Here is a 12042-nt window from a genome sequence, read left to right on the forward strand (position 1 = left end):
GACACCCATGTATTTTCCTTCTATACAAGGATTATATGATTTTTATTATTTCATTCCTTCTTTGAAGAACTTTATTATTTTTAAATGTTTTAATCTATGACTGTATATATCCTTTCTCTCTTGTCTTTCAGTTCTATGCATATTTTTAAACACACCATAACACATTTAGAAGGTTTTTCTTCTAGATCTGTCTTTGCTGAGCATATTAATTGTTTTTTGATTGGATGAGAAGAATCTTAAATTGCTATTTCAGCTGCTGGAATTGCTGAGCTAAGTACATAGTGTTTATATGTGGTGGTTGGTGGCTGGCTCCAGCCTGCAGGCAGTTACCAAGAGATGTGTCTCTGCACCATGGCTGATATAGACTGTGAGACTTGGAAGTCCAGTTTGACTGCATTTTTGTTGTGTGTTTTGAACCTTTTCTTAAGCTTTTTCAGGTTTTATATGCATTTATATTGCCTGATAGTTGATCCCATGTGTAGGCAAAGTTTTTCCTATCACCAGTCATATCCCACATAACCACACAGAGACTTCTTATTAATTATAAAACCTTAGCCAGAGCTTAGACTTGTCATTAACTAGCTTCTATAACTTAAACTAACACATATTTCTTATCTATTCTCTGCCAAATGGCAGTATCTTTTTTTTCAGCACAACATGTACATCTTATTTCTCTCTGTGTTTTTTGTTGACTGCTCTAAGTCTGACCTTGTTCTTTCCAGCATTCTTTTAGTCTGCTTTTTCCATATAACTTCTTCCTGCCTGGTTATGGGACTGTCAGCTCTGTTTAAGCCAATTAGAATAACAAACACTCACAATGTACAAAAAGGAATATTTCACTGCAGTTGTGAATCAACAGCCATGAGTGCTGGAAACTTGACTGAAGACATCTGGGAAAGGAGCAAATGCCATCTCTCTAACCTTAGTATTTCTTAATTGTGAAACAAGACACTTTACATATTTACATGTTCTCATTGTCAAAATGGGATTAAATGTTCATAGATAATTATAACTTCAAGGATGAAATGAGATTCTGAGTGAAGAATCTCTGATCAGTTGTCTGGCAATAATACAGATAACCATGCAAATACATTTTTTCCTTTCTTTTTATTTTCTGTCCTAAAATCAGAGTTTGTTTATATTTCCCTCCTACATTCTAATCCTTGTTGCAGTTATTAATCAAAAAAAAAACCTGAAACCATGGGGCTACAAATACAGCTAGTTGATAGAATTCTTGCCTTGTATATACAAAAACCTCAATTTGTTTCCCAGTACAGATAAACATATGGTGGTCCAAGCCTGTAATCCCAGCATTCAAGAGGTGGAGGATGAGAAAATCAATGTAATATTTAGCTTTGTGGTATGTTCCAGGCCAGATGTCTTAGGCAGTGTTTCTATTGCTGTTATGAATCACCATGACCAAAAAGTAATTTGGGAATAAAGGGGTTTATTTTGCTCACACATCAGCATTGGTCTTCATCACTAAAGGAATCCAGGACAGAAACTCATACAGCGCAAGAATTCAGAGACAGAAGCTGATATAGAGGCCATGTAGGGGAACTGCTTACTGGCTTGTTCCCTATGACTTGCTCAACCCACCTTCTACAAGACCAGCAGTCCAGAGAAGGCACCACCCACCATGGATGGGGCCCTCCATATTTGTCACTAAATAAGAAAATGCCTTACAGCTGAATCTCATAGAGGAATTTCTCTGACTGATGCTCCTTCCACTGATGAACCATATTGATGTCAATTTGACACAGAAAATCAGCCACTATACCAGCCTTGGTGAAAAACCTTATCTTACACATACAAATACTCACCACACACACACACACACACACACACACACACACACACACACACACACTGAAATTTGGTCCACATGTGTTTTCTTGGTCTCGCTTCCTGGTGTTATGATCAAATGCTCTGACAAAATCAGCTTTGGAGAGAAAGGGTTTAATTGACTTACAATTCCAGATTTCATGCTGTTCTTGAGGGGAAGTCAAGGCTACAGACTCTTGAAGCAGCTAATCCTTGCATCTACAATCAAGAACACAGTAGTAAACTGATGCATGCATGCTGGTATTCAGGTCTCTCTCTCTCTCTCTCTCTCTCTCTCTCTCTCTCTCTCTCTCTCTCTCTATGTTTTATAGTAGAAGATCCCCTGAACAATGGTTCTGAACATGACTAATCTGGACCTTCTTGCATCAGTTATGGTAATGAACTTAATCCCTATAGACCGGTGCAGAGACTGTTTTCTCAGTTGATTCTACATTGTGTGGAACTGATCACACTCATCATCACCACTCCATAGGAAGAGTCCTGGTGTTCCATGCACTACACAACATAGTTCTTACTCTCTGTGCTCATTTGCTAACATACACATCTTTCTGGCCTTGTTATTTCAGAACTGATGAAGCAAATAACCAGGTAAGATAAATGGATTAACAAACCCATAGAAATAAATAGCAGAGGACAGTCCCCAAAACAAAGTTGTTTGTACACTTGCTTCTCACTCATTACCCAGTTTTTCTTCTCCTTTCATGAGTCTGGTCTTCAATTCTTGGAATACAGTACTAAGAAAAATTTGGCATTTTTGGGACACTGGTAACAGAAATTACAAGCCTAGGAGTGAGATAAAATCCTCAGCACAGGGCAAAAGACACTTCCTCTGTTATCTTTCTCCCTGGCTTGCCTACCAGTATCATCTAATTCTCTGATCTACACCTTGAGCTCCAGCTATCTGATTGACCCCATTCTATTAATTTTCCTATGTTTCTTCCTATGTGCATGTGGGTGATGTACTGAACTTTAAATATTTATTTCAAGACATGAATGCTATATCTTAAAACCATTATGAGATGGGTGTATTCCTAAGATGGTCTAGTGGATAAAGTACAGGCTACACAAGTATGAGAACCTGAGTTCCGATAACAAGTGCCCACATAAAACTTGTATCTGCTGTAACTCCAGGCTGAAAAACTTGGGTAGGCTGGCTTCTGGGTTCTCCTTGACCAGCATGCCTATACAAAATGGCTAATTCCATGTTTAGGATAAAAATTTGTTTTAAAACACAAAACAATACATCCTTCACTCCAATCTCCCTTTTTGTTTCTATTCTGTTGCTCTTCTTCCCTTCTTTCAGTCACTGTGTTTACTTTGATCTTTCTTGTCAGCCTTAGGCCATGTCCCTTTACCAAGTTCCTTGTTGACTGAGGTTTCTGTCCTTCTCAGTCCCACAGTCATACAGTCTCAAAGAAACACACAGAGGTCTATATTAATTATAAACTGGTAAGCCTATTAGCTCAGCCTTCTTATTAACTAATTTCTATATCTTAACCCATATTATTGTCTGAGTTAGCCATGTGGCTTGATAACTTTATCAGTGAGGCATTAACATCTTACTTCCTCTGCATCTTGGTGAAAACTACATACTCTGCCTTTCCTCTATCCAGAATTCTTCTGTTCTTTATGCTGCAGATCTACTTACTGCCTGGTTGCTCCATCTATAATTCCTGCCTGGCTACTGGCCAATCAGTATTTTATTAAAATAAAAGTGACAGGGTACAGACCATTGTCCCACAATACTTCCCTCCTTTGATTTTCAAAACTAATACTCTGAATTGAATCTCCTTTGTTTAGCTTTTCTCCTGACCATTATCCATAACAACTTATAAATGACATTCTAATAGAAGGCAAACATCCATAATTCATTTTTTGGGAATATGGGCATAGTTTTCCAGGCAACGTTCTGCTGATTGGGGCACTGATAATCTTATGGGCACCTAAAGAAAATTTTGAATTATGGTCAAGTCCTGAATGGAATATTCTGTGTGGCTTCATCATCTCAGCCAGCAGCCGTGAAACTGTTCTGGATGCAGAACTCAGAGGAAACTCCAAGAGAGGTCCTCTGAAATGTTCGATCATCTGGACCATCTGTTCCTATTGGAGATTCTTCAGGGGATCTTCCTTGATCAAACCTGATTTTTCTTAGCTCAAAATAAATCCATAGTCTCTGACTTCCTATGGAAATAAAAAACCCTCTTCTCTAATGTAACATATCTTTTGACTTATATTTTGAAGTCAAGGAATTTTCAAAATATATATGTAGGATTAGTCCAGCAGCTTTTATAATCAAAGATCCTTTATCAATTATTTCTCTTTTCTCAGCCATTTAACAATTTAAAGGCAATTCAATAACATATAGTAGCCAGACACTCTGTATTTTTCATCTTTATGTTGTTTTATTTTAAACTTTATTTCTTTTATTTTTATTTATATGTTTGCTTTTTGAGACAGGGTTTCTCTGTGTATCTTTGTATTTCTTGGGACTTACTCTCTAGACCAGGCTATCCTTGAACTCATAGAGATCTGCCTGCATGTGCCTACCAAGTACTGGGATTAAAGGTGTGTACCACCACACCTTGAACTCACAGAGATCCACATGCCTCTACCTTCCAAGTAGATTAGGAGTGTGTACTTTTAATCCCTATGTGTACCACCATACCCAACTACTCTTTTTCTTTCTTTTTCATTTTAAGGATTTTATCCTTGTTTTTCTCTCCTAAGCCTACATATATTTTTAAGCACATTGTAGACTGTTATTCTTTTGCTGTCACTTTAAGAATTAACCACGCCCACCCCAGCCACTTCTGACCTTCCCCCGCCGCCATCTTCTCTCTCTCTTGTGTGTTTGTCTCGTGTCATATGTACGTGTGTCTTTGTTCTCTCTATGTTTCTCTTATGTCTCTCTGTTTTTCTCTTCTTTAAGCAATAAATGTCTCCCTCTTCTTTAAATAATACTATGTACTGTGAGCCTTTTATCTGCCATAACCGCCCGCCTGACTCCCTCGGCCGCATGGCGCTGCCATCCTGGAGATCTTACAGGGACCCACAGCCATCCTTGTCGGACTAGAAGCTGCTCCCAGCATCCCATCATAATATTTTTAAAGAACAATATAAACCATTTAGAGGTTTTATTCATCTTAATCTATCTTTCATGTATATCTCTTTTTCTCAACAAATGGGTCTTTAATTTGCTAAGTGATATGGTTAGGATTAAAGCCATGGCTTTTCCAGCTGAATCCAGCCCATTTCTTAGCTTTCTGAGAGCCTAGCCTGATGGCAGAGGTACCAGCCAGAGCCATGTTTATTGGCAGAATTCTATGGAGTTTCAAGGTCCCTGCCACCACCAAAAAGCATACAAGTGGCTATTTATTAACACCAATTAAGTGTTTCATGACACAGCCTCTTTAAAGAACTGCAAGGCTATTGTAGCTAAAGCTGAGGCAGGAAGCCTCTATTAAATGAGACAGACTTGCCTCTAGTGAACAAAGTCCACCTGAGAAAATGATGTTAAAAAGGAACCATGCTTTACTCTGTTATTTCATGTTTAGAATTACTTCCTAAACTCTCTTAGGTTTTATGTGGATGCAGCTGTCCATATTGGCACCATTTGTTGACTGAAGTTTTTGTCTCACCGACTCTTGCAGCCTTATAGTCCCAAAGAAACACACAGGGGTGTACAATAACTATAAACTGGTTGATCTAATATCTCAGTCTTCTAATTAACTAATTTATACATCTTAATCCATAATTCTCTGTTTTAGCCACATGTCTTGGTACCTTTATCAGTGAGGCATTCTCATCTTGCTTCCTCTGTGTCTGTGTGACAGCCACAGACTGTACCTTTCCTCTTTCTAGAATTCTCCTGTTCTTATCAGCCCACCTCTACTTCCTGCCTGGTCACCCTACCTATGCTTCCTGACTGGCTACTGGCCAATCAGCATTTTGTTAAAACACAAGTGATAAGGTACTGACTATTATCCCACAAGAGTTCCTGATCTCTATGAATATGAAACACACATATTCCATTATTCAAAGCTAATATTCACAGATGAGATGTTAGTCTTTTTGTCTGTGATACCCCATTCAAGATGATTGGGCCCTAGGAGAGAATTTTCTACTACTATTCTGATAAATGGACATGGTATTCAGCAGACTCTTAATGTCTTATCTTTATCTGTAGATTAGTATACCTACAGCCGCAACAGAGAACTCTTTTTTAGTAATTTTTTGAGCTATACACTTTTCTGTGCTTCCATTCCTTCCTCTACCCTCCCCTTCTACCTTCTCTCATGGTCCCCATGCTCTCAATTTATTCAGGAGATCTTGTCTTTTTCTACTTCTCATATACATTAGGCCCATGTATGTCTCTCTTAGGGTCCTCATTGCTGTCTAGGTTCTCCGGGATTGTGAATAATTGTAGGCTGGTTTTCTTTGTTTTGTGTCTAAAAGTCACTTATTAGTGAGTACATATGATATTTGTCTTTCTGGGTCTCAGTTTTCTCACTCAATATGATATTTTCTAGATTCACCAACTTGCCTTGTGTCATTATTTGTTATTGCTGTGTAGTACTCTATTGTGTAAATGTATCACATTTTTCTAATCTATTTTTTTTGGCTGAGGGGCATTTAGGTTGTTTCCAGGTTCTGTCTGTGACAAACAATGCTTCTATGAATATAGTTGAGCATATGTCCTTGTGATACGATTGGATATCCTTTGGGTATATACCATTGCAGTAGGTAGCAATTGAGACAGAGACTCAGAAGTGGTTGAAACACTGGTGTAGGAGGTCCTTCTGAATTTATGTTGCTTTCATTTGTTAATAAAGAAACTGCTTTGGACCTCTTGACAGGACAGAACTTAGGTAGGCAGGGAAAATTAAATGCCATGCTGGAAGAAAGGAGGCAAAGTCAAAGAGAGACACCATGAAGCCACCAAAGACAGATACTGAGAATTTAACCCAATAAGCCACTACCACATGGTGATACATAGATTAATAGAATTGGGTTAAATTAAGATGTAAGAATTCGCCAATAAGAAACTAGAACTAATGGGCCAAACAGTGATTTAATTAATACAGTTTCTGTGTGATTATTTTGGGGCTAAACTAGGCAGGCAGCCAGGATAAACAAGTGGGCCCTCTTCCTACAGATTAGCGCCAATGTGGCCAGCTAAAATTCATAAAAACCTGATAAAGCTTAAAAATTAATTCTACACACAAAAGAACAGAGTTAAGCATAGTCTGTTAGCTGCATTTTCTTGGATGAGCTCTGTTTGCTAGAAGCAAGCAGAGTTATGGCTTCTTTAAGAGAGAATTTCCTGATTCAGCCATAGCTGGAAAAAAGGCATGTGGTTTTAAAATGCGGCTTCCTGGATCATTCTGTCAGTGTGAACATCAGTTATGGAGCATTTCAATGGCATTTGTGGGCCTGGGTGTTTGAGTGCCAACACAAGGTCAGGAGGAAAGTCGCTGTGTCTATGTCCATTGTTCAGTGTTCCCTGCTTGGGCAGGCAGCAGGATCAGGACTGCTAGGTGTTCACAATCAGGAGAGCATGATGGATTCCTGCCACCATACACAGAGATATTTCCAGGCCACACTGTGTGCTGCATGGTGGACTTAACTTTTAGTCAGAAAGAAAGGGTTTATATGTTGCATGGTGCTACTAAGTGTTTAGGGGTGAGAATGGCTTCCACCTGGCAGTCCTAGAACTGAGGTGAAATATCTCCATCATATTTACAGCCTGGGATCTGTGAGAGGTGGAGCCAACACCCAGAACAACTAAGACAAAACTGCTTAACATTTAAAGAAACATTTCTGATTAAAAAATAATTACAGATGTACAATAAGGACAAATTCAGATTGAAAAGAACTCTAAATGGGTCACAGCGTTGGATAAATGTATGTAGGCTTTGAGAGAGAAAAAAGTACAGTCAGTTAAGCACATGCCTTTAATCCCAGCACTTGGGAGGCAGAGGCAGGTGGATCTCTGTGAGTTCGAGGCCAGCCTGATTTACAAGAGCTAGTTCCAGGACAGTTTTCAAAGCTACAGAGAAAGCATTTCTTGAAAAACCAAAAAAAGGAAGTAAATTGTTTTAAAAAGAAATCTTTAAATGAACAGAGTACAGACAGTCATAGATTAAAAGAAGTAAAAAAAAAAATAAGCTATATAAAGATGGAAAATTCACAGAGAGTCTGAATTATGTATATTATTGTGTTTTCTTGGAATTTTTTGACTGTGAATGAGATAAGTACAGAGAGACATTTCATTGTAGGGGCTACTAAGCTAAATCAGCATGTATACTATGAAGATATCATGACTTCCAAATTTCGGTCTAAGAATATGTTACTTTGGAAAAGAGGTTTTTCTTTTGTTTTCACAGATGAGAGCCTGTGGATTGCTTCGATATCAATATGGTATGATGAACCATATCCCCGTGAAAGGTTGCTGTGAACACCCTCGAAAAACTATTTTGCACAACTGCTGACTGAGATGAATCTAGCACACAGGATACACCATGAAAGACTTGATTAACAGTGCCTCCAAACAGCAGGAAAAAGTATGGACAAAACTATGCCCATATTCACAAATATAATTTATAAATATTCTTTTACATTTAAAGGGGGATATGATATAGATATGAATAATTTGCATTGATATGGATCTTGGTTTATTGATACAAATTTGAGGTCAATTTTGTTATATGTATATGTATTTCTGATCTTGACTAAGGTATTGTGATTGTGTAGTTCATTCAAATTTTAATATATAAATAAGAAATATAGGTTAATAGATAATAATTTATAATAGTCAAGTTTATAGTCATGTTATATTTTCAAGATGCACAGAGAAGTATTTCAGATGGACAGGGATTCTTCAAATCTTTCAGAGACCTTCAGAATATGTCATGTCATTTAAAATGTTTAAGAACCTAAGGCTTTTCATGACAGTGAGACATATTTGATCCTGGCAGCACCAAGCTACTTAAAGGGGTTGATTGGCATTGACGAGGCTCCTTATGGTTGGTTAGCCTTTTGGGCAAGGAACTGCTCTTTCCTGGGCTGTTGCATAAACTAGACATTCAGGACCCACTGAGCAATGACTGCTGAACTTCCCTAAGGTAAGATGATCCTTCAGGGTTTCTGCTTCATGAAAGAGTCTGCAAGATATTCTGCAGAACACAGAAAAAAGTGACTGAAAACTTCCAATATAGGCAGAACAGTCTTTTAAATTTCCTGCTTCATAAAAAAGCCTGCTGAATACTATGGCCCTGTAGGCTGAAAATGAATACCGCAATGATACAGAAGAACTTTGGGTGACTGTCTAAGCAGTGTGATGTCTTGGAAATTTTTAGAATTTTGGAAATTGCTTACAATGCACTTCCAGTTTACATAGGTAATATTATATCCTTCTTGAGTCTTTGATAGAGTTGAAGAATTGATAGTTATAGTTTTCCTTAGTTATGATAAAAGATAGGTAGATATAAATATTGTAACTGCAATTCTTGCTTGGTACCTATTTTGTTATATGTAATTGTATTATGTTAAATTTAAAGCCTTTCTTTTTGTTTAAAAAGAAAAGAGGAAATGGTGTAGGAGGTTCTTCTGCCTTTGTGTTGCTTTAATTGGTTAATAAAGAAAGTGCTTTGGGCCTCTTGATAGGGCAGAAGTTAGGTAGGTAGGGAATCCTAAATGGCATGCTGGGATAAAGAAGGCAAAGTCAGTGAGAATCACCATGGAGCCACCAGAGACAAATGCTGGGAATTTTACTTGGTGAGCCACTGCCACATGGTGATACACAGATTAATAAAAATGGATTGAATTAAGATGTAAGAGCTAGCCAATAAGAAACTAGAACTAATGGGACAAGCAGTGATTTAATTAATACAGTTTCTGTATGGTTACTTTGGGGCTAAGCTTGCTGTGCAGCCAGGATGAAGAAGTGGGCCCTCCTTCTACAAAGCACAAAGAGTATGGAGTGTTCATACATTAATGGGGCACCTTCATAATCCCCATTTCCCAATAAGATAAAGTTGGAAATATGATAAGAGTCCAAGATAGTATATAATCACAATGAGACAATGTTTTTGAAACACAATAAGGCAGATGTACATATGAACTCAATATCCAGTGTGGCAACATACACAAGACCTGTGTTATCTCAAAGAAGATAAAATCAAAGCATGAATGAGAAAGATGGTCATGAAGTCTTATCCTCACTGGAGGAACCTTTTGTAACTGATTACTGCTAAGCGAGATGGAAGTTAGTTTTTTTTTAGGGTGTGGTTCTAGAAGGTCAGCATTGTCCAGGAGATGGCCACACACCCAAGAATTTATGAACAAGAACAATTGGACTAATTTTGAAAAATTAACACAAATTGTGTGGGTATGGAAGGGGGTGGCTCTGACAGGAATTGGAAGAGAAACATTAATATGATCAAAATATAATATATAAAAGTCTCAATGGGTTTATATCACATTTTGAAGTATTCATTTTAAATGATAACACTTAAAAATATTTATTTGGAATTTGTCAGAGGAAAACATTGGCAGTAGCCTCCGAACTCCATATATTTATGCACAGGCAAGTACGTAGGCATACACACACATACACCACATATACATATATATATACACACACACAATATCATGAAATGTACTGATCAATACACTTTTCTACCTTTACATCAATGACATTTATACCCAGGACTAAATGTTTAAATATGAATGAAACTTATATTATGTCCAACTTAGTCTTGTTGGTTATCTGTCTTTGCATTGTCAGTTATAATAAAATAATTATATCAGTTATATATTGAAGATATGAGTAATTACCTCTAAAAGTATGCTAATAAGGTAGTTGATATTCACCACATTCCTTTCATATCCAAAAGAAAATGATACCTGTTATTCCAATTTTGAATACAAATTCAAATTGCCATGTTTATTATTCAGCTGTTTTGAAGAGTTGCTGATTTTGTCTCCCATTGGTGCAATGATTTATTGAAATGGTTTCATTTCTATCATTTCCTAAATGGGATATTGTATCATGACAAATCTGTGCACATGTTCATTGAGAACTTATTGCAAATATAATTAAATCTAATGTCAGGTGCTGTTATTATCATTATTATTATTGTCTTTATTATTGTGCAGCTGTATTTGAATATAACTTGATTCTTTGAATAACTCCATTATATTAGGGTTTATAATCAACATTATTAATGAGGCTCTTTTACCATAAATACTTACACAGTATTTTGTGTACCAGGATTGAAATTTGGCCTCCCAGCTCTAGACTTGGTTTTCTTTATTATTCATGAGACTACCTAGTTTTTTTAAAACTGTCAGAATCAAATAGAGTATATAACATTTATAATATCGTCCTGTCAAGAAGGTAAAGAAAAGCATACACACATATAATTTACTCATAGGTGGCTCTTTATGAGCTCTTGTATTTCCTTCACTCTCTGCAACAATTGAGATCATGATTAGAGCACATTTGCAGTCCTGGTAGTCAACGACTATCTAAGCTCTGGAAAACTGCTGCTGTTGCTTATCTTCTGGTCTACAGCTATTTAATGAAGTGTTTTACTAATTTGAAAATATAAAAACAGGAGCTGGGAATGCAGTTCAGTGTTAGGATGTTTGCCTAACATGCATATGGCCATGCCTTGATCCCCAGTGTTGCATAAAGCAGGCATGCTGGCGCACCCTGTAATCCTTGCATCTGTGAGGTAGAAGCAGGATAAGAGGTATGCTTTTATCCTCAGTTACAAAGTGAGTTGGAGAGCAACCTGAGCTGTCTCAAAATGTAATTAAATCTTAAGTAAAAATTTAAAAGATGAGAGGATATGTTACTTTGTTTTTATGTAAGTTTTTATATAAAATTTCAAAAATATGACTTTAATTTCTGATGTTGGCAGAGACAATTATGGCTTTAAACAAATGCTCAGGCCTTTATAAAAGGAGAAAATGACCTCACTGTGACTTCACCTCAATCAATTTCCTACTGTTGACATTTTAGCACCTGTTTTAGTTTCCTTCCTGTTTCTATGACAGAGTTTTCTGGAAAAATGGCAACTTAAGGGAGAAAGGATTTGTCTGGCTCTCAGTTTACAGTCAGGGTCTTTTCAGTGGAGTCAAAGCAGAAGGAACTTTAAGTGCTTACTCACATTGTGCCCACAATCAAGA

General features: G+C 37.1%; 1 long non-coding RNA gene across 1 annotated transcript in view; it reads right to left on the minus strand.

Moving 5' to 3' along the window:
* LOC125405986 (uncharacterized) overlaps positions 1 to 12042 on the minus strand; it is an 89239-nt gene that overhangs the window by 68614 nt on the left and 8583 nt on the right. The window contains exon 2 of the long non-coding RNA XR_007233756.3: positions 1973 to 2043. This is a non-coding gene — a long non-coding RNA (uncharacterized LOC125405986). The remainder of the gene's footprint in view (positions 1 to 1972; positions 2044 to 12042) is intronic.

Source organism: Myodes glareolus, chromosome 22 (assembly GCF_982192425.1).
Source record: "Myodes glareolus chromosome 22, mMyoGla1.1, whole genome shotgun sequence".
NCBI classification, from domain to species: Eukaryota; Metazoa; Chordata; class Mammalia; order Rodentia; family Cricetidae; genus Myodes; species Myodes glareolus.